Consider the following 21,423-nt stretch of genomic DNA (forward strand, 5'->3'; position numbering starts at 1 on the left):
ATGTACACGTACAAACAAATGACTACAGTTTCAGAGAAACTGGACGATTTATTCCAGAGAAAGATCTTCGCAGATTGAGTAAGTTAATAACGCGGTGATCCACCTCTGGCGCCTATGAAAGCAGTTATTTCGCTTATTACTGATTGACAGAGTCGTTGCATGACGTCTTTAGGGGCATCGTGCCAAATTATGTCGAATTGGCGCGTTGGATCGTCAAAATCCCGACATGGATGGACAACCCTACGCATAATGCTCCATACGTTTTCAGTTGGGGAGAGATCCGGCGTCCTTACTAGCCGAGACAGGGTTTGGGAAGCACGAAGATAAACAATAGAAACACTCACTATGTGCGGGCGGGCGTTATCTTGTTTGAAAGTAAGTCCAAGATGGTTTTTCAAGACGAGCAACGAAACAAAGCATAGACTATCGTCGGGCTGGAATTTCATTAAGTAAAATTGTCCGCAGTGATGAGACACGCTTCGAACTGAGCCCAGATAATCAGCGAAGACGCATCTGGAGGACTTCCGGACAACGGTGGTACAACAACCTGAGTGACGTCGGTATACGGTCCGACACACAGGGGTGCGATTTCTCTTCATAGCAAGATCCCATTGGTTCTCATCCTTAACACTCTTACAGCACAGCGCCAGGTCGACAATATTCTATATCCCGTTTTGTTGTTCTGCATGGAAAACCATCCTGGGCTTACGCTTCAGCAAAGTAATGCTCGCCAGCTCACGGCTAGAATTTCTACTGCTTTTCTGCGTGCTTGCCAAATCATGTCTTAGCCAGTAAGTTTGCCGGATCTCTTTCCGATTCAGGCCCTCCAACCAGCTCGGGTTGTTGACAATTTAATGCGCCAATTGGACATAATTTATCACGATATCCGTCAGGAGGACATCTAACAACTTATCAATCAATGCCAACCCGAATAACTGCTTGCGTAAGGAACAGAGGAGGACCATTGCGTTATTGACTTGCTCAATTTGTGAAGCTGTTTCTGTAAATCATCCAATTTTTCGGAAATTGTAATCGTTTGTTTGTCTGTGCATGTACATTACATCTACCGATTTACGTCCCATTAGGATAATTCCTTCGTGGTGCATCGTTTCTTTTCTTAGAATATATAACAGTGGAAGGTGTCGTAAAGCAAATCATTTTCGCGCTCGGCTCTTAAAATTAATTGCTTTTAAAATTCACTTATGCAGTTTCGTACTCTATTCATTAAGTGGAACTCCGAGAAAATTTCATGCTTCAGCGTATATCACAATTAAAGAACATCAGAGGTGTGTATGCAATGCTAAGCCAAAATATTATTACCACTGACCACAGTGAGACTGAATGGGGAATGATGACGCATCATGACGTTGCTGTAAGAGAAATATTTAAAAGAATCAGACACTACTAGGTAACTATTTTAGCAAGTATATCCACTAACTTAAGCGGTTTTTACAAAGGGTAGATCGCTCCAGAGCCTAGATTCCTAGGTTTCTTGGAAACGGCGAAGCTACTCGGCTGTTCTCGCTCTAGTGTCGTGAGCATACGTCAAAATTGACAGAATAATGAATCTACGAGAACGGGACGAGGCTTGGACTTTCAGGCTCATCACAGAGCATGGGTTAACTAATCTCCAATGCAGAATTTCTGTTAGTGGCGATTTGAGGAAGACCCGACGACAGAGTACAATGCTGGTGAAGGCACAACTGTTTCGGAGGGCATCTTTCTATATAAATTGTTGAATACGTGACCAAATGAAACCGTCATTGCAGTGGGCACGGCAACGTCGAATTTTGACCGTGAATCAATGGGAACATGTCACCTGATCGGATGAACTGCATCTCTTGTTACACCATGTCGATGGTTGTTCATACGCCGTCATCCAGTCAAACGACTGACCGAAACAAACACCGCGGCTACCACATAGCCCAGTTGAGACAGTAATGTACTAAGAGGAACAGTCGCCTGGGCTTCCATGAGACATGCTGTAGAAATCGAAGGCTCCATGACAGCTGTGGGCTAGGTGGCCAGTATTACGGATCAGCTGCATCCCTTCATGCTTGAAGTCTTCCTGAAGGCGATGGCTTTTCCAGGTTGATAACTATTCGTTTCACAAGTCCTGAACCGTGCTGCAGAGGTTTGAGGAGTATGATAATGAACTCACGTTGATGTTGTGGGCCACGAAATTAGCCTCGTCTGTATAGAACACATCTAGGATACTATCGGGCACCGGCTCCGCGACCACAAACTAACAGCCCCTAATTCCCTGGTACTGAGTGACATATACGTTGACTTCTAGTGCCATATACCACCGGAGACTTACGAAGAACATGTCGAATCCATGCCATGCAGACTCGTGCTGTACTGAGTTCCAAACGTGGACCAATGCTGTTAAGCATGCAGTCATAATGCTTTGGACCGTAGTTGTACCTGTACTGTACTGGTCAAAAATTCTGGCCAAAAACAAGTGGGAACCACTTTCAAGCTCCGTGTCTCTTTTCGACCAGCATGGTGTATATTACTGATATGTAGAGGAACCACAAAACCAGTTGGAAGAAATTTATTTCCCTCTGTTATAAACAGAGTTGAGAAACTACCGTAGGCTACCGTAAACTATGTGAGAAAGTGTAGGCTGCAGTAGTTTTACTAGCAGCTTTAGTCAATGAAGGTATACCCGCATTAACTGTGTGTGGGGTGGGTTGCATCCCTGTCAGGCGTTACCTCATAACGGTCACTCACCTTACATATGCGCGCAGTATCTTACTAGATTTTCCTGAATACCAGAAGTGGTGAACCACCTAGAAACTGAGTGAGGATATACAAAATGGCTGGGGAATCTACGGAAAATTTTTGTTCTACATGGTTAGCATCGGTCTGTTACTTAAGAATATACAGCATTTGTAGCAAAATTTAAACTGTCGATGTTTAATTCAGGTTTTATTCGAAAAAGTTGATTTGTAATATGAAACAGAGTGATGTTACAGTAAGTGTAAGGAAAACGACACGTATTTATAACATAGCGCTAAAGTATGCAGTTTCCTCGAAAAAAAGGTAAAATTAAAAAAACTCAAAACAAAAACAGATCAAACATTGCTTTAATACTTTGTCGAACTTATACAAAACATATTTCTTTTATTCATAAACAACTTTCGCACTTGTCAGTAATAATAGGAAACTCTCACCTTTGATCATGACAGAGAATGTTCTACTGAGTACAAAACATCAACAATAATTATATACATATATACCGTTTCTCCAAGTACACTGTACTTGCATCAAAAGTAATTGTTTTGATTACATAAAAGTGCTGAAGTTACTTAGCCAATTCAGTAACACCATGTGATTATAATTACGTGTAAAACAAACAAACAAAAAGAAGGAGAAATCGTCTCTTACACATTCGTGCACTTTTCTTTCCGTACTAATTCTACCAGTATTACCGGTAATCCTACCAAAACTACATCATTTATGTAGTGTACCAAAACTACCGAATTGCAGTTATATGCCTATAGCGTAAGTGAATGTTGGTGTCATGAGTAGAAGTGCTCTGTGCTTATTAATGTAGACAGCTGCTGTGTTTTCAGGATCCTAATCACTTTAAAATGCAAGTGTGGGAACTACACTAAATAGTATAGTCGATAGCGAATGTTATGTCGTTTAATTATTTCGACGAGATTGCAGTCACAGAACAAATAGAACTTTTTTTCTGTTTTCATGTTTCTTGGTGTGTTAATTTGATTTATAAGAACCAAACTTATTTGTTGAACTAATAGGATTATAGTTGATCTTAATAATGAATATATGGTGGATGAGGAAGTGTGGAAAAACGACAGCGGCGCACGATTTTACACTGTGTAGCATCCCAACAGGCGTCTTATAGAGTATAAATGTGACTTTAGATATACTATTAATTTTATTATACCGCCTAAGTGCGAGCTTTGCAAAATAAGCAGTGGTGCACGTAATTTCTTATTTCTTTCTTATACCCTTATAGTGCAATGTCGACTGAAAAATAGAATCGCTATAATCTGGGATTATCGCAGACTTAAGCGAACCGGTTGTGGTATTGCCTCGCCAAATTCTTTGGCCCCTGAAGCGAGAAACTACGAAAAATACAGATAAATCGACTCGGCCAGGCCGTACTGGGTCGGTATTTAAGCGGAGCCCCTTCCCGTTACGGTCGGCACGTTTTAGCGCTGCCCCACGTCGCGCGCCGCGTAATTCCACGGCGGGTTACGGCAGGGGGCGGAGTTTCGGACCCGAGTCCTAGAGCCACCACCGCCTCCGCCTCCGCCTTCCGCGCGAGTGAAAACCAAACTGGAATGTCGCCACTCTGCGCCCGTTCTTTTCTCATTCCCGCCACAGTTTACGATAACTGCAGACAGCACTAGGGCTCGCGGTTAATGCGGCTGAGAGGTTTTATAAAGGCACGCCAGAGACGAGCCTCTTTGTATGCATGGCTTCCCGGGACCGAATGCGCCCCTTCCGTGGACCCGGCGGACCTTGACACCGGGACGGCTGCGTCTGGCGGGTCAGACCGCACTCAAGCGGCGTCGCCTCCCCCCCCCTTCTGCCCCCCCCCCCCCCCTGCCGCCACCTACCCTCCGCCGGGGCCATTAACGGCGATTGTCACGGGACACCGGCTGTTGTGCGGCGCAATCCCCGCTGTTACGTAATCCCCAGGCAGCGCATTGTTCCGGCCAGTGGGCGTGCCACGGGGAGCCGTCATTGCTCCCCTGTTATTGCCATTACACCTAAATGACTTCGCACTCGACAATAACAGTCGCTTCAGACTGTACACCTAACGCTGATCGTTACTGAAAAACAACACCCACAAAATACACTGTCGACCAAGAAATTACAGTGCCATGAAGTGGCATGCAACTAACATCAAATTGGCATACTTGCCTAGATACGCTAACGATTAGCATTTAAGTGCAACCGCAATAAACTAGCCAGGAGTAACAACGCAACCTGTCTTCTATACAGGGTGAAAATTATTTAAACCGACAAATTCTAGGAGGTTGTAGGGGACATCAGAACAAATATTTTTCCCTAATGTCATTTTTTCCTATGAGGATTATTTAAACCGGTGGAGGCCGTATTACGCTCTTCAGTTGTTAGAGGCCTTATTACGATCTTTGGTTGTTAGAGGCCTTATTACGACTTCAGTTGTTAGAGGGCGTATTATGATCTTCAGTTGTTAGAGGACGTATTATGCTCATCAGTTGAAGGCAACTGCTGTCCACTAGTGTAGTAGTGCATTGTCTCTGTTAACTAATGGAGCGATACACCTGGAGTGAGTACACTGATGTGGTTGGAGCGTACTACGTAGCGCACCACAAGGGACGAGCTGCACAGCGGGTTTATCAACAACAATATCCTAATCGCCGTATCCCGCATCATACGACCTTTGCTGCTGTGCACCAACGTCTGCGTCAGACCGGGTCATTCAGCAGATTACCTGGACAGGGACGCCATCGTATGGTAAGAACGCTGCAATTTGAGGAAGCTGTCATGTAGCACGTGGAGTGGGATCCTTCAATCAGCACTCGTGCAATTGCACGTAACATGGGAACGAATCTGCCGTATGTAAGAACAGTCCTTCGAGAGCAATTGTTACGTCCACTTCACTTACAGCGTGTCCACAACCTAGGACCAGTTTATTATCCACCCAGAGCACAGTTTTCACAGTGGTACCTGGAAAAATGTGAAATTCATCCTACGTTTCCATTCTCTCTGTTGTTTACCGATGAAGCAACGTTCGGACGTGATGGAGTCCTCAACATGCATAATTCGCATGTTTGGTGTGAGGATAACCCACATGCTACAGTTACTAGCGCTCATCAAGTGCGGTTCTTCGTTAAGGAGTAGCTCGGTGTTGTTGGCGACTGTTTAATTGGGCCGTATCCGCTACCTAGGCCATTAAATGGCAGGCACTATTACACTTTTCTCGCCAGAGAAGACAACGCATGTTGTTCCAACATGACGGGGCGCTGGCACATTTCAATCGTCGTGTGCGTCAATTCCTGGACCGACGGTTCCCAGAAACGTGGATTGGCATAGGTGGTCCTGTACCATGGCCTGCTCGATCCCAAGATATGTCCCCTCTGTACTTTTTTGTATGGGGAGAGATGCACAACCTTATTTACGCAAACCCTGTTGGATCAGAAGAGGATCTGGTTGCCCAGATAGTAGCAGCGGCAGCAGGAACAATTCAGGACACTGCTGGGGTTTTTGCCGAGTCAGACAGAACATGATCGCACAGTGTAACCTTTGTTTACGTGTCAATGAAGGCATCTTTGAAAATCTACTGTAATTGAAATTGGGTTGTGTTAATGTGTTGTCTCTTGGTCATAAAAAAACTGGAAAAGTGTGTGTTGGTTTAATATTTGCCGCCAGAGAAATCTTCCTCTACCAGTTTAAATACTCCTCATAGGAAAAAATAACTTTAGGGAAAAATATTTGTTTTGATGTCCCCTACAACCTCCCAGAGTTTGTCGGTTTAAATACTTTTCACCCTGTATACAGGGATATTCAGCTGCCCCTACCGATAGGTTTTATGCAATCCGCAACGTCTTCAAAAACCACACAGAAGACTATCATATCTTCTCGCTTGCTAGACGTAAACAGACAAACCCAACAAGGCCTTTTCGTAGGAAACTTAATATAGTTAAATTTTGTACTGGAATGTTTTCGCTGAAGGCCACAGTTTTTGACTTATATAAGGAAAACGCATCTGAAAGTCACTTCTGCACATATCTATGGCAATAATTCATAAAGCTGCGGCCTGTATCTCAGTACAAAAAGATACTATTCATAATTTCTGTAGGACTAACAGTCTGCATGGAGCAACTGAGGCAATATGAGAGTCTTGCACATGGTATTTGGAGGCATTGCAGCTGCATAAAACACATGAGCAGAGGCTGCTGAATCACAATGCATAATGCAGATAATACGGCAGGTCTCTCAATCAGAAAGTGCATTTGAATGGTGCTTGCTTTTGAGAAGAAAGCATTCCTCATGTAACACAGAACAGCCAGTGGGATATTGGTCTAGTCAGACTTTGATTTAGTAATGCTCACGTTGGTTGGGATTGTCATGCAGATGTGGAATCGAATGGGCTCAGGATGGCAAGACTCAATGCATGCAGCTTCTCTGCGACCCCTCCCAACTAGCGCATGAGAGGTCAGACAAATCGTTCTCCTGGTCAAGTCAGATCATATAGCCGCTACATGCAGCTTGAATCAGGAAGTTCATTTGTTTGCAGCAAGACAAGTAGACACAGGGAGAGTGTGCTGACATCTGGAGAACCAGAGTAGCGACTATAGTACTGCGCCCAATGGCAACAATGGACAAAGTGGCACTACATCCAGTACAGTGTACACTGTCACACTGGACACATCCATGTGTACACACTCTGAGGTGGCAGAAAATTCCCAGATTGTATTTATCGTCACCTTACCAGCCTCACCCGTTAAGAGGTGGCGCTACTGGTTGGTGGTTGGCCCTTCTTTCAGCGTATTTGTGACGTTATTTTTCAACAAGAGAAGCAACACTACATGTTGCTCACACTGTCCGGACCTATTGAGTTGAGATGCCTAAGTCTCAGCATTCTCACGAATTTTAATTCGGCTGTCTTGCATTACCATATCATGGATTTTTTCAATGGTTTCCTTTGTGGTGACTTCAAGTGGACGGCCGGAGCGCCCTTCGTCGTAGGTGCTTGTCCGACCACATTTAAATTTATTAACCCACAAGTAAATGGTCTTCAGTGATGGTGCAGAGTCCGCGTGAACAGCATCCAATTCTGTTTTGTTTTTTGGTAACAGTCCAACCCTCCAAATGAATATCTTTAATAACAGCACGAAACTCGGTTTTCTCCATTTCCAATTGCAGTCGACAAACTGATCAGTTCATACGGCTGTTAACAATGAACTGTACCCAGAACATTGTTGAAATTCTTCCTACAATCCTTGGAATAATCAAGCTTATACCAACCACAAAGGCGCAACAGGGAAGTTCAATTCCTTCATGGAAAGACTTATCAAACCAACTTCGTAATACCAGTATCGTTCATAGAGGAAAGCACAGACGGCGTTTATTATTTCGTGGCTGTTAAGCATATTGTAAAAGTCTACACCTAATTCTGAGTGCTTGTATTGAATTACTTTGCCCCGTTGTGCAGTAGCACTCAGCGACCCATGGGGTTATGTTATTGCACCTTTCGCCAGGTGGAGAAATCAAGTCTAAGTAAAGCAAATCGTTCTCATATTTTGGTGCCTTTGCTCTAGTGTTGTTTAACTATTGCTCTGGTTGCTTTGCAATGAATGAGTTACAAATCTTGCATACTCTTTTAATGTTGTGGACCGTAGCGCCAGTTTTGAGTACAAGGCCTGAAACGAAGTTGAGTGGTAATTTGGAAACGTTATTTCATCCTGTTGTGATTTTGAGTTGTAACGATATACTTTGTCTTCTTGTACTTCTGATTTTTTGTCGCTGTGTCGTTTGCCAGAGACTTTTGTCTCGATTATTCGGGGCAAACATTTATATATATATATATATATATATGTTCTCGCTCTTATAGTAAGTTCATATCTGCTGTTCGTCCCTTGTGCATACAGTTCACTTTTTAATCTACGAGGGTAGTTCAATAAGTAATGCAACACATTTTTTCTCTGAAACAGGGGTTGTTTTATTCAACATTGAAATACACCACGTTATTCCCCAATCTTTTAGCTACACAGCACTATTTTTCAACGTAATCTCCATTCAATGCTACGGCCTTACGCCACCTTGAAATGAGGGCCTGTATGCCTGCACGGTAACATTCCACTGGTCGATGTCGGAGCCAACGTCGTACTGCATCAATAACTTCTTCATCATCCGCGTAGTGCGTCCCACGGATTGCGTCCTTCATTGGGCCAAACATATGGAAATCCGACGGTGCGAGATCGGGGCTGTAGGGTGCATGAGGAAGAACAGTCCACTGAAGTCACAGCTGTGCACGGCCGGCCCGCACGCGGGAGATCAGACAGTCTTGCCTGACCTTGCGGCGATGATGACACACGCTTTGCCCAACGACTCACCGTGCTTTTGTCCACTGCCAGATCACCGTAGACATTCTGCAAGCGCCTATGAATATCTGAGATGCCCTGGTTTTCCGCCAAAAGAAACTCGATCACTGCCCGTTGTTTGCAACGCACATCCGTTACAGACGCCATTTTAACAGCTCCGTACAGCGCTGCCACCTGTCAGAAGTCAATGAAACTATACGAGACGAAGCGGGAATGTTTGAAAATATTCCACAAGAAATTTCAGGTTTTTTCAACCAAAATTGGCCGAGAAAAAATGTGTTGCATTACTTATTGAACTGCCCTCGTAGTTGTGTTTTTAAGTTTTCCTCATTCTGTGGGTTGCTCCAGTGCGCTCTTGTTACGTTACTTGTATCTTATGTTATGGTAAGTATCTTTGATGCTTGTTCCCTGGTTTTGGATTTTAATTATTTTAATGGTTCTTGCGGGTTGTCTAGAATGGGAGAACATTATTCTATCAGTGAATAATGGTTGTTATTCAGTCACTTGTTGTTTGATTTTAACGCATTTTTCTAGTACGTTTTTTAAGACTGGTTGTACATAAAAACTCTGCCATGTTCATAAATGAAAGATATAAAAGTATGATCACTCATTGTTCATTTGATCCCCATGATTTCCTGTTATATCACATTATTATGAAAACATTTTAAGTAGCATGCTATTCCTCCTGAACTTACTGTTTTTCATGCACAACGGCGTATATTACAGATTTTCCTACATTGCTACAGTGTTCCGATAAATTTAACGATACCTTTGTGATCCATTGTTGGGGAAGGTACAGCAGTAATAGATGACGCACCTGAGACTGGATCCTTGAGCTGTGTTGCTTATTAAATTTTATGTATAATTACCAGGATCATGTTCTTAACAAACTGACTATTGGCTTCTGTCTCGGGTTCTTCGGCCGACGTTCATCTAATGATTTTACTGACGTTTCGCCAGCACGAGTGGCTGGCATTGTCAAAGCTTCACCCTCCATTGCCGGTGGTGAACTAGAGCCGAGCTCGCGGCCGCAGACTATATGTACCTGGCGCGCCAACGTCCGAGGGCTTCTCCTCGGTCATTTCCGGTGCGGTTCTCCTCTTGTTACCGCACCGGAAATGACCGAGGAGAAGCCGTCGGACGTTGGCGCGCCATGTACATATAGTCTGCGGCCGCGAGCTCGGCTCCAGTTCACCACCGGCAATGTAGGGTGAAGCTTCGACAATGCCATCCACTCGGGCTGGCGAAACGTCAGTAAAATCATTAGATGAACGCCGGCCGAAGGACCCGAGTCAGAAGCCAATAGTCAGTTTGTCAACAAGTGGCCACGAAAGCCTTAACAATTTTGTATCATGTTCTTACTTTCTTCATTGGGGTGAGGATCCAAAACTTCATTTCACTTCACGCCTCATGAATGCCACAGTCTCTTATTTGGCCATTCGCCTTCTTGTAAACATTTCTGTGTCATACTCTGTCACACCATGCTGCCATTTTCTTCTCGGTAGCCATTTCTTATTTTTTTCTGGACATTTCTGCAATATCTTTTTTCGGCCATCGTTTCTTAATAATTTTTCTCAAGCGATCATACCAGTGCAGTCAGCTATTATGCTTGGAGGTCACATGGAGTCCCATTGTTTCATTTTTCGACCTTCTGCAGTCGTTATAATTTAACTCCAAGATGCAGATGGTTTATTCCTAGCGAGTTAAGTAAATTCTCGGTGTTGTTTTAAATATGCTAACATTCTACACCAAACGTTTGAATTGCAATTAATTTTCTCAAACGCAGTTTTCTGTGTCCGTTTAAGAAAATGGTTCAAATGGCTCTGAGCGCTATGGGACTTAACATCTATGGTCATCAGTCCCCTAGAACTTAGAACTACTTAAACCTAACTAACCTAAGGACATCACACAACACCCAGCCATCACGAGGCAGAGAAAATCTCTGACCCCGCCGGGAATCGAACCCGGGAACCTGGGCGTGGGAAGCTAGAACGCTACCGTACGACCACGAGATGCGGGCAATGCGTTTAAGACAAGAAGAGACCCAATAAGTAAAAATTCATCGTTTTTGACACACTTCAGTATATGTTAGCTTCATTATTATCAGACTGTAATTTAACTGATATGCCCACCACATTATTTCACAGCTTTAACTGTAATTTTTCCATTTATAGATGGTAGTGCACAACTACATTTAACGAAAAGGAAACAAACCAAAACTTCAAAAATGTTTCAAATGGTTCTCAGCACTATGGAACTTAACTTCTGAGGTCATCAGTCCCCTACAACTTAGAACTACTTAAACCTAACTAATCTAAGGACATCACACACATCCATGCCCGAGGCAGGATTCGAATCTGCGGTCGTAGCAGTCGCGCGGTTCCAGACTGTAGCACCTACAACCGCTCGGCCACCCCTGCCGGCACCAGAACTTCCCTCCAAAATTTTTATCGAACTTTCTGGTGCTGACTTTCTCTATTAATGTTGTGAATGCAAAGAATCTTGCCTATACATTGTTATATTCTATGTAATCTAAGCCACTCACGACGTACCTTATTGTGACCAAGCAGATGCTGCGCTAAATGTCAGGAAATACAGTTAGATAGTCACACAATCGGTCTCTAAAACAAGTAAGTGGCACAGAAGAAACATTTAAGTTTCCTGTAAACGTTGTCATCGTCCAACACTGAAAGCTCATTTTACTGAACAATAATTTCTTCCAGTAGAACATATTCATAGTCAGTTTTCAGCAACTAATGTCCAGTTTGCAACTCCTCTCGCTCATAGAGACTATGAGCCATATCCTTTCCGAAAACGATTCAAAACACTTTCCACACAGAAATGTTCAGTCCAGCGTAATTACCATCAATTCGGAAACAAAGTTCTCACCTCGTACGAGCCGATAAGCCCAGATCGGTGTTCGCTCTAGCCACAAAACATGCTAAACACAGTTGCAAACCTAGCGCACCGTATAGTCAAGGCTGCTTACGAAAAAGTACTTTCACCAGAAAGCTCTCCCGACACTCTGAGTGTCAGCCTTTCATAGCCAAACTGAAAAGCCCCGCTCCCACACTCACAGTTTACAAGGGATCTCGCCACTAGAGTTCCGTTTGACCAGTCAATCAGCTTTTCGGTGGCAACAGCTCGTACACGAGACACGGTATTTAGTGATAAAGCTGCACTGCCCAACTCTAACCTTCACAAACAGCGAGTGAATGACGTAGGGCTGGACAAAACACGTGGTCGTGAGGCAATAATTAAACATTTCTGCAATATCGGGAGAAAAAAAATCCGATTCAGCTGTTACAACACCCCCAGCCCGAGGATATATTAATTAGTTTTGATGTGCTATCCGTATTTCCTATCGTTCCGCTCAATGAAGTATGCAACAGCTGAATCGGATTTTTCCTCCTGATACTGCAAAACGGTTTCATAAATGCCTCACAATCACGTATTTTAAATGGAACGATGAATTCTCCTAACAGACGGATGGCGTGGCTATGGGGAGCCAGACATACCGAATTTTTTATGGAAAAATTCGAGGAGCAGGAATTGGAAACAGCCAACAAAAAAAAAACGAATATTTGATTCCGCTAAGTAGGTGATACGTTTGCTTTGTGAAAGTATAACAGAGAGGTATGAATCTGTTTCCACAAGAATTTCAAGGTGATTAATCGGAAGACTCAGTTTACTGGTGGGGGCGGCATGTGGGAGATTCTCTTGATGAGCCAGATTTCAATGAAGAAGATGGCAGCTTAGACCACACAGTTTATCGAAAACCCACGCTCACATACCGTTACACCACCCGCAACAAAAGCGAGACATCATAAAACGGTTGGCGGACAAAGCAAGCAACTGCTTGACGTGGAACTGAAAATTTTATTCACCCGCTGAGGAAAAAACCGCGTTAAGACTCAAGCGCAAAAATCATAACAGTGCATAAGCGTCTGTGAAATCTAAAATTTTCCTGCCTTTCGATAAGGACGATACTGACTGCATAGAAAAAATTCTGAAAATCTTGGCAAAACGAAACATCTTGGTAATTTAGAAACCGACCCACAAGATACTGGATCAACTAAAATTGGGCAAGGATACTCGCAAACCGCTGGAAAAAATCAGAAATTTATAAGATTCCCTGTAGTTGTGTGGAGGTGTACTTGAGAACTACAAAAATAACGGCCATTAAATGACTAGAAGAGCACAAGGGCAACCATAGAAGAGGAGAGAACATGCTCAGCAGCCGGCAGACCACTACATTCCTCTTGATAGGACTCAAGCACCGGCAACCAGAAGCAGATACAGAGAGGCCAAAGAGATTGTTAAACTCCTCAGGAATTTCAGCAGAAAGAGGAATGCCGTGAAAGTGAATGACATCTGGATCCCGGTGTTGAAGACACTAGTATCTACGAGTCTTCCATCGTGACTTGATAGCAAGAGCGGCCGACGACAACCGACAACGGCCACCTGCGTCCGGGTATTCAAGGCTTGTCACACCACGCCACTGTTCGGTAGCAAACCAAACCGGAATTTTGCTGCAGTTAACAGCGAGACAGAGTGCGATCCGGACACTCAATGTAGCTACAATTTCCTTGGAAAATGCCCTAAAAGTACTAAATGAATTTTCATAGGACTTTCACACATAACTTGAGCGTTGCTTGAGGCAACATACAGGCTTTATTTCATCAAAATCGGATTACCGAAAAAAAGATTACATAATTCAAAGTATTAGGAATCTACTCAGCTTAGCAGCTTGGCTATTTACCTTATTAATGGTGTAGTACACCAAAGAACCTACCGATGCCACTGTTAGGGTTTTACCTCAGTTACAGAAATATTTTCACCAGTTCATGTCAGGGACAGAATTAAGTGCCACACTCTTATCTCTGCATAGACAAACTATCGTTGAATTTACTAGGCTTGGATATATCGATTTACTCATTTCGATTTGACTGTTAAAAACTTAACTAAATCGTTTTGCTTCTTTTGATATGCTTCCTTTATAAGCCGGTTGCAGTGGCCGAGCGGTTCTAGGCGCATCAGTTCGGAACCGCGCGACTGCTACGGTCGCAGGTTCGAATCCTGCCTCGGGCATGGATGTGTGTGATGTTCTTAGGTTAGTTAGGTTAAGTAGTTCTAAGTTCTAGGAGACTGATGACATCAGATGTTAAGTCCCATAGTGCTCAGAGCCATTTGCTTCTTTTATATTTGACTTCCGGCTACGAAAAACGAATTTATTCACAAATTTTTCCTCTAAGGTTACCCGTAACAACGACTGAAGAACAAAACCCTAAAATGTGACAGATTCAAAGGCGTTCTTTTGGTGTGAAACATGGGCATTTAGCTAGTCGTAAAAAAAACTTGAGAAGGTTGATTTTTTACTTTTTTTTAACAGCCTATTCCCCTTGTGTCATTGTTATCAAAAAAAAAATTTCTTAATTTGAATTCTTTAGCTGGAAATTTCCTTTTTATTCAAGATCAACATCTATACACTGCAGACCACCATGAGGTGCATGGCAGAATGTACGTCTCATTTTACCAGTTATTTGGGTTTTCTCCCTGTTTCATTCATGTATGGAACGTAGAAAGAACGACTGTTTAAATGCCTCTGTGTGTACAGTCATTATTCTAATCTTATCTTCACGATTACTATTGGGGCGATACGCAAGGGGTTGTAGTATATTCCTAGAGCAATCATTTAAAGCTGGTTCTTGAAACCTTGTTAACAGACTTTCTTAGGACAGTTTACCTCTATCTTCAAGAGTCTTCCAGTTCAGTTCCCTCAGTATATCCGTGACTCTCTCCCACGGACTAAGCAAACCTGTGACCATTCTTGCTACTCGTCTCTATATACTTTCAATATCCCCTGTCAGTTCTATCTGGTGTGGGTCAGACTCTATTGAGCAATATTCTAGGTCTGGTGGCACGAGAGATTCGTAAGCAGTCTCCTTTGATTGTACTTCCCCAGTATTCTACCAATAAACCTAAGTCTATCACCTACTTTACCGATGACTGAACCTACGTAGTATTACATCCAGTATTTGTAAGAGTTGACCGATTCCAACAGTGACTCATTGATGTTGTAGTCATAGGATACTACGTTTTTTCGTTTTGTGAAGTGCAAAATTTTACATGTATCAACATTTAAATCAGGTTACCGTTCTCAGAACCACCTTAAAATCATTTCAAGGTCTGAATGAATATTTATGCATCATCTTTCAGATAGTACTTCAATACAGATAACTGCATCATCTGCAAAAATCCTGATTTTACTATTAGTATTGTCTGCAAAGTCACTAATATACAACTTGAACACTTCCTTGGTGTACACCTGAAGTTACTTCTACATCTGACGATGACTCTCCATCCAAGATAACGTGCTGCATCCTCCCTACCAAAAAGTCCTCAATCCAGTCACAAATTTCACTTGATACCCCACATGATGGAACTTTTGACAATAAGCATACTTGTGGCACTGATTCAAAATCTTTTTGGAAATCAAGAAATACAGCATCTACCTGACTGCCTGGACCCAAGGCTTTCAGTAAGTCATGTGTGAAAAGTGCGATTTACGTTTCACGTGATTGATGGTTTCGAAATCCATGCCGGTTGACACTGAGAAAGTCATTTGTTCAAGACACCTCATTATGTTTGAGTTCTAAGATTCTACAAGAAATCGATGTCAAGGACATCGGACGGTAGTTCTGTGGATCACTTCTGCTACCTTACGTAGCCGGGTGTGATCTGTGCCTTTTTACAAGAACTGGAAACAGTTTTTGTTCGAGAGACCAACGGTAGATTATAGTTAGAAGAGGGGGCTATCTCATCCGCAAATTCGGTAGAGAATCTGACGGGGATTCCATCAGGTCCTGGAGGTTTGTTCAGTTTTAAGGATTTCAGCTGTTGCTCAACATCAATGTCACCAATACTTACTTCATTCATATTTTCAGTGGTGTGAGGATTGAAATGGGGCAGTTTTCCTTTGTAAAAGAACATTTGAAAACGGAGTCAAGCATTTCAGCTTTTGCTTCGCTACATTCAATTTCTGTTCCTGTCTCATTCAATAGGGGTTGGACACTAACTTTGGTGCCATTAACAGCCTTTACATACGACCAGAATTGCTTTGGATTCTGTGAAAGATCACCTGACAGTATTCTGCTACTGTAGTCACTGAAGGCAATCCCTATTGTTCTCTTGACAGCGACACACATTTCATCCAGCATCTCTCTGTCTATAGACCTATGCTTTGTTTTACACCTATTACGCAGTAATCTCTGTTTCTTTAGAAATTTCTTTTCAGTGAGTGTATACCGTTCTGGTTCCCTCCCATCATGAACTGTTCTACTGGGTTCATATCCATCCAGCGCATGGTCAACTACTCTTTTAATCTTGAGCCAGAGATCCTCTACAGGCGCCTGCCCTGTGCTGAAAGTTTCAAGATCCTCCTTGAGATATAACAATACTGATTTTTCATCGAGTTTACTGAACATATATGTCTTTCTGCTTGTTTGAGTTGGCGTTTCAACTGTGATAATCATTGTTGCCACAACTGCGTCATCGTCACTGATATCAGTTTCGCTGCGGACATCCTCAATGATGTCAGGTCTATTTGCTGCCATTAGATCCAATATATTTCCATCATGTTCTAATTAGTTTTCAGAGAAGGCAGTTAGCAAAGTTAGCACTCTGTTTTATCACGCCCATCACTAAAACGCTGTAATTTTCTCATTTAATTGGCTGGCTCTGAGCACTATAGGACTTAACTGCTGAGATCATCAGTCCCCTAGAACTTAGAACTAACCGTAGCGGTCGCGCGGTTCCAGACTGTAGCGCCTAGAACCGCTCGGCCACTCCGGCCGGCCTCTCATTTAATTGTTGATGATTGAAATCTCCATTGGTGATTACAGAATGACTGGGGGACTGACATACTTGTGAACTGAGGTTTTCTCTAAAGTTTTTGTTTACATCAGGAGATGAGTCTGGTGGGTGATAGAAGGATCCAATTATCATTTTGTGTCCACCCCTGATACTGAATCTTCCCCAAACAATCTCACATGGAGCTACAATTTGTACATCGGTGAATTTAAGTTTCTTGTCTACTGTGACAAATACATCAAATCCACTTCCCATTTGCCTGTGTTTTCGATATACACTTAAATGTTCCACAAAAATCTAACTGCTAGCACTTTCAGGTTTCAGCTGGCTTTCTGTACATAGTATTATGAGAGCTTCATTGCTTTTCATAAATGCTTCAAACTCTGATACCTTTTTGCTAATGTTTCTGCAGTTTACCATTAGGATTTTAAAACTGTCACCTGTGGGAGGCATTTCTTTCGGTCTTACACTGACTCCTCTGGGTTACCTATATCAGCGTTATGTACTCTGGATGGAGGCTCTACCCCACACACAGTCATTTGCCTGAGTAGCAGACTCTGATGTGTAGTGCACACCCGACTCACTTAGGGGTACCCAACAGTTCTCAACTCTATGGTGCAAGTCCAGGAAGTCGCAGGCTAGCTTGACAAAGAACTTTCAAAGACTCTCGTTCAATCCTTCCACTTAATTCAGATCCAAAGGGCCACTGTAAGTTCTGGGGACAATGCTGCAAACTGTGAGCTTCGTTGAAACTCCGTATGCAAGGCAGGTCTTCTCAGTCTTCGCAGCCAGTGACTGGAATGACCCAAGAATGACCTCGCAGCCCAGACGACACGCATCATTTGTTCCAACGTGCGCTACGATCTGCAGTTGGTTGCACCCTCAATTGCTGCTGGAATAGCCTCTTCAACGGGTTGAATGAGGCTCTAAGGCATCCCCACTGACTGCACTTGGTGACCTTTCCTGTCCCTTGCTGAGAGTACCCTAAGGGGTACCATCATTTACTGTAAATTTGAGCTGCCGATAATTAATAGACCTCTGCCCTTTTTCGTTTGCCTCTTCCTGACACTGAACAAAAAAAAATGATTCCCCAAAACAGGTGAAATGACTTCCAGTAGCACAGTTTAAGTTTCAGTGAAAGACAGCAGCTCCAACTTGTTGTTATGGTGATCGGTACAACACCTTGAAACGTCCCTGGTCCCCTGGTCGCCTACACCTACTACTGACGCACCACAGTCAAGTGAACGAGGTCTTGTAGTTCCTGCAGAGAAGGCAGGATCCATGTGAGAGGGTAGTACTTGAGGTACCTTTGGTACATGGTACATGGTACATGACACTCGGGCGCTCTTCGAGCAGATTCCAATCGTTTGGCAGTAGTCAGGGAGATTTACATCTGCTTGCTAACGTCAACCAACTCATCCCGTATTCGAGAACACCATTCACATTGGGGCTGCATTTTGACTGGTACAACGTATTTACAGGGCAGTGAACAAATAACTTGAAATTAATCCCACTGATTATCCTTTAATCTGTTGGGCTGAAGAATTGCTCATTCCCTATAAGAATTGGAGCAAATACGCGAAAAGAGAATTCTATTAACGCAACAAAAAACCGGTGATAAAAACAGCTAGTTTCCTAAGACATTTTGAGGTTCATTATACACTCCTGGAAATGGAAAAAAGAACACATTGACACCGGTGTGTCAGACCCACCATACTTGCTCCGAACACTGCGAGAGGGCTGTACAAGCAATGATCACACGCACGGCACAGCGGACACACCAGGAACCGCGGTGTTGGCCGTCGAATGGCGCTAGCTGCGCAGCATTTGTGCACCGCCGCCGTCAGTGTCAGCCAGTTTGCCGTGGCATACGGAGCTCCATCGCAGTCTTTAACACTGGTAGCATGCCGCGACAACGTGGACGTGAACCGTATGTGCAGTTGACGGACTTTGAGCGAGGGAGTATAGTGGGCATGCGGGAGGCCGGGTGGACGTACCGCCGAATTGCTCAACACGTGGGGCGTGAGGTCTCCACAGTACATCGATGTTGTCGCCAGTGGTCGGCGGAAGGTGCACGTGCCCGTCGACCTGGGGCCGGACCGCAGCGACGCACGGATGCACGCCAAGACCGTAGGATCCTACGCAGTGCCGTAGGGGACCGCACCGCCACTTCCCAGCAAATTAGGGACACTGTTGCTCCTGGGGTATCGGCGAGGACCATTCGCACCCGTCTCCATGAAGCTGGGCTACGGTCCCGCACACCGTTAGGCCGTCTTCCGCTCACGCCCCAACATCGTGCAGCCCGCCTCCAGTGGTGTCGCGACAGGCGTGAATGGAGGGACGAATGGAGACGTGTCGTCTTCAGCGATGAGAGTCGCTTCTGCCTTGGTGCCAATGATGGTCGTATGCGTGTTTGGCGCCGTGCAAGTGAGCGCCACAATCAGGACTGCATACGACCGAGGCACACAGGGCCAACACCCGGCATCATGGTGTGGGGAGCGATCTCCTACACTGGCCGTACACCACTGGTGATCGTCGAGGGGACACTGAATAGTGCACGGTACATCCAAACCGTCATCGAACCCATCGTTCTACCATTCCTAGACCGGCAAGGGAACTTGCTGTTCCAACAGGACAATGCACGTCCGCATGTATCCCGTGCCACCCAACGTGCTCTAGAAGGTGTAAGTCAACTACCCTGGCCAGCAAGATCTCCGGATCTGTCCCCCATTGAGCATGTTTGGGACTGGATGAAGCGTCGTCTCACGCGGTCTGCACGTCCAGCACGAACGCTGGTCCAACTTAGGCGCCAGGTGGAAATGGCATGGCAAGCCGTTCCACAGGACTACATCCAGCATCTCTACGATCGTCTCCATGGGAGAATAGCAGCCTGCATTGCTGCGAAAGGTGGATATACACTGTACTAGTGCCGACATTGTGCATGCTCTGTTGCCTGTGTCTATGTGCCTGTGGTTCTGTCAGTGTGATCATGTGATGTATCTGACCCCAGGAATGTGTCAATAAAGTTTCCCCTTCCTGGGACAATGAATTCACGGTGTTCTTATTTCAATTTCCAGGAGTGTAGTTGTTTGCAAAATCGAAAACAGAGTTGATTTACGATAAATGTAGATAATATATACGAGGTGCGACCATAAAATAATGAGACTGATTTTCTTTGCAAGATGTGGCAACCCTGCAGGCTTGCGTAGGCACGATTTCCTTGACCTTGGTTTATAAGCTGCTTATAGTCCAAGCAGCACACCAATGCAACTACTCAGTAGTGAGTTATGCTGTAATAAGTTAACATGTGTTTGTGTCTCTCGTCACGGAAATGGAATCGCATAATATTGTGCAGGCAACGGCCTTGCCGCAGTGGATACACCGGTTCCCGTGAGATCACCGAAGTTAAGTACTGTCGGGCGTGGTCGGCACTTGGATGGGTGACCATCCAGGCCGACATGCGCTGTTGCCATTTTTCTGGGTGCACTCAGCCTCGTGATGCCAACTGAGGAGCTACTCGACCGAATAATAGCGGCTTCGGTCAAGAATACCATCATAAAGACCGGGAGAGCGGTGTGCTGACCCCAAGCCCCTCCTATCCGCATCCTCCAATGAGGAAGACACGGTAGGCCACTCGTGGCCTGAAGACGGAGTGCTTTTTTATAATATTGCGCAATGGTATGCCATTTCTTTTTGCGTTAAATTGGATGAAAACATGACAACTTACAGTACGCTTCAGAAGGCTTTTGCAGAGGAGGTTATATCAAGAGCTCAAGTTTTTCGTTGGCATAAAATGTTTAGTGAAGGCAGAACGAATATTGAAGATGAAGACCGCAGTGAACGACCATCAACGTCATGGTCGGATGTCATCTTGGCCATGGTGCATGAACTCGTACGACCTGATCAAAGATTATTCGTGAAAATGATTGCAGAAGAACTGAACATCAATCGAGAAACGGTTCGTCTAGTAATAACTGAAGAGCTTGGTATGAGAAAGATTTGTGCAAAATTGGACCCAAAAATCTTACACCACAATAGCGAGAAACACGGAAAAATGTGGTAGCCGGTATGTTACGGAAATCAATCCAGAATTGTTGAGCAGTGTTATTACTGGTGATGAAAGTTGGTTTTTTCAGTACGATCCAGAAACAAGACGCCAAAGTTCACAATGGTGCTCAAAGGGATCACCCAGACCAAAAAAAGCTCGCATGTCAAAGTCATAAGTGAAATGCATGCTTGTGTGCTTCTTTGATTCCAAGGGAATTGTTCATAAAGAATGGGTGCCTCCTGGGTAAACAGTTAACCAATATTACTACAAAGAAGTTTTTGAAAGACTTCGTGAAAGAGTTCTTCATGTTCGTCCCAACATTGCTGATAATTGGATTCTGCATCACGATAATGCGCCATCCCACACTGCTCTGTCAGTGCAGCAATTTTTAACCTCAAAAATATTTCACTACTACCTTATTCACCAGAT

General features: G+C 44.0%; 1 pseudogene; it reads left to right on the forward strand.

Moving 5' to 3' along the window:
- The first annotated feature begins 20,300 nt into the window (after positions 1 to 20,300).
- Positions 20,301 to 20,418, forward strand: LOC126163484 (5S ribosomal RNA; annotated as a pseudogene).
- The last annotated feature ends 1,005 nt before the right edge of the window (positions 20,419 to 21,423 follow it).

Source organism: Schistocerca cancellata, chromosome 2 (assembly GCF_023864275.1).
Source record: "Schistocerca cancellata isolate TAMUIC-IGC-003103 chromosome 2, iqSchCanc2.1, whole genome shotgun sequence".
In the NCBI taxonomy this organism is placed as follows: Eukaryota; Metazoa; Arthropoda; class Insecta; order Orthoptera; family Acrididae; genus Schistocerca; species Schistocerca cancellata.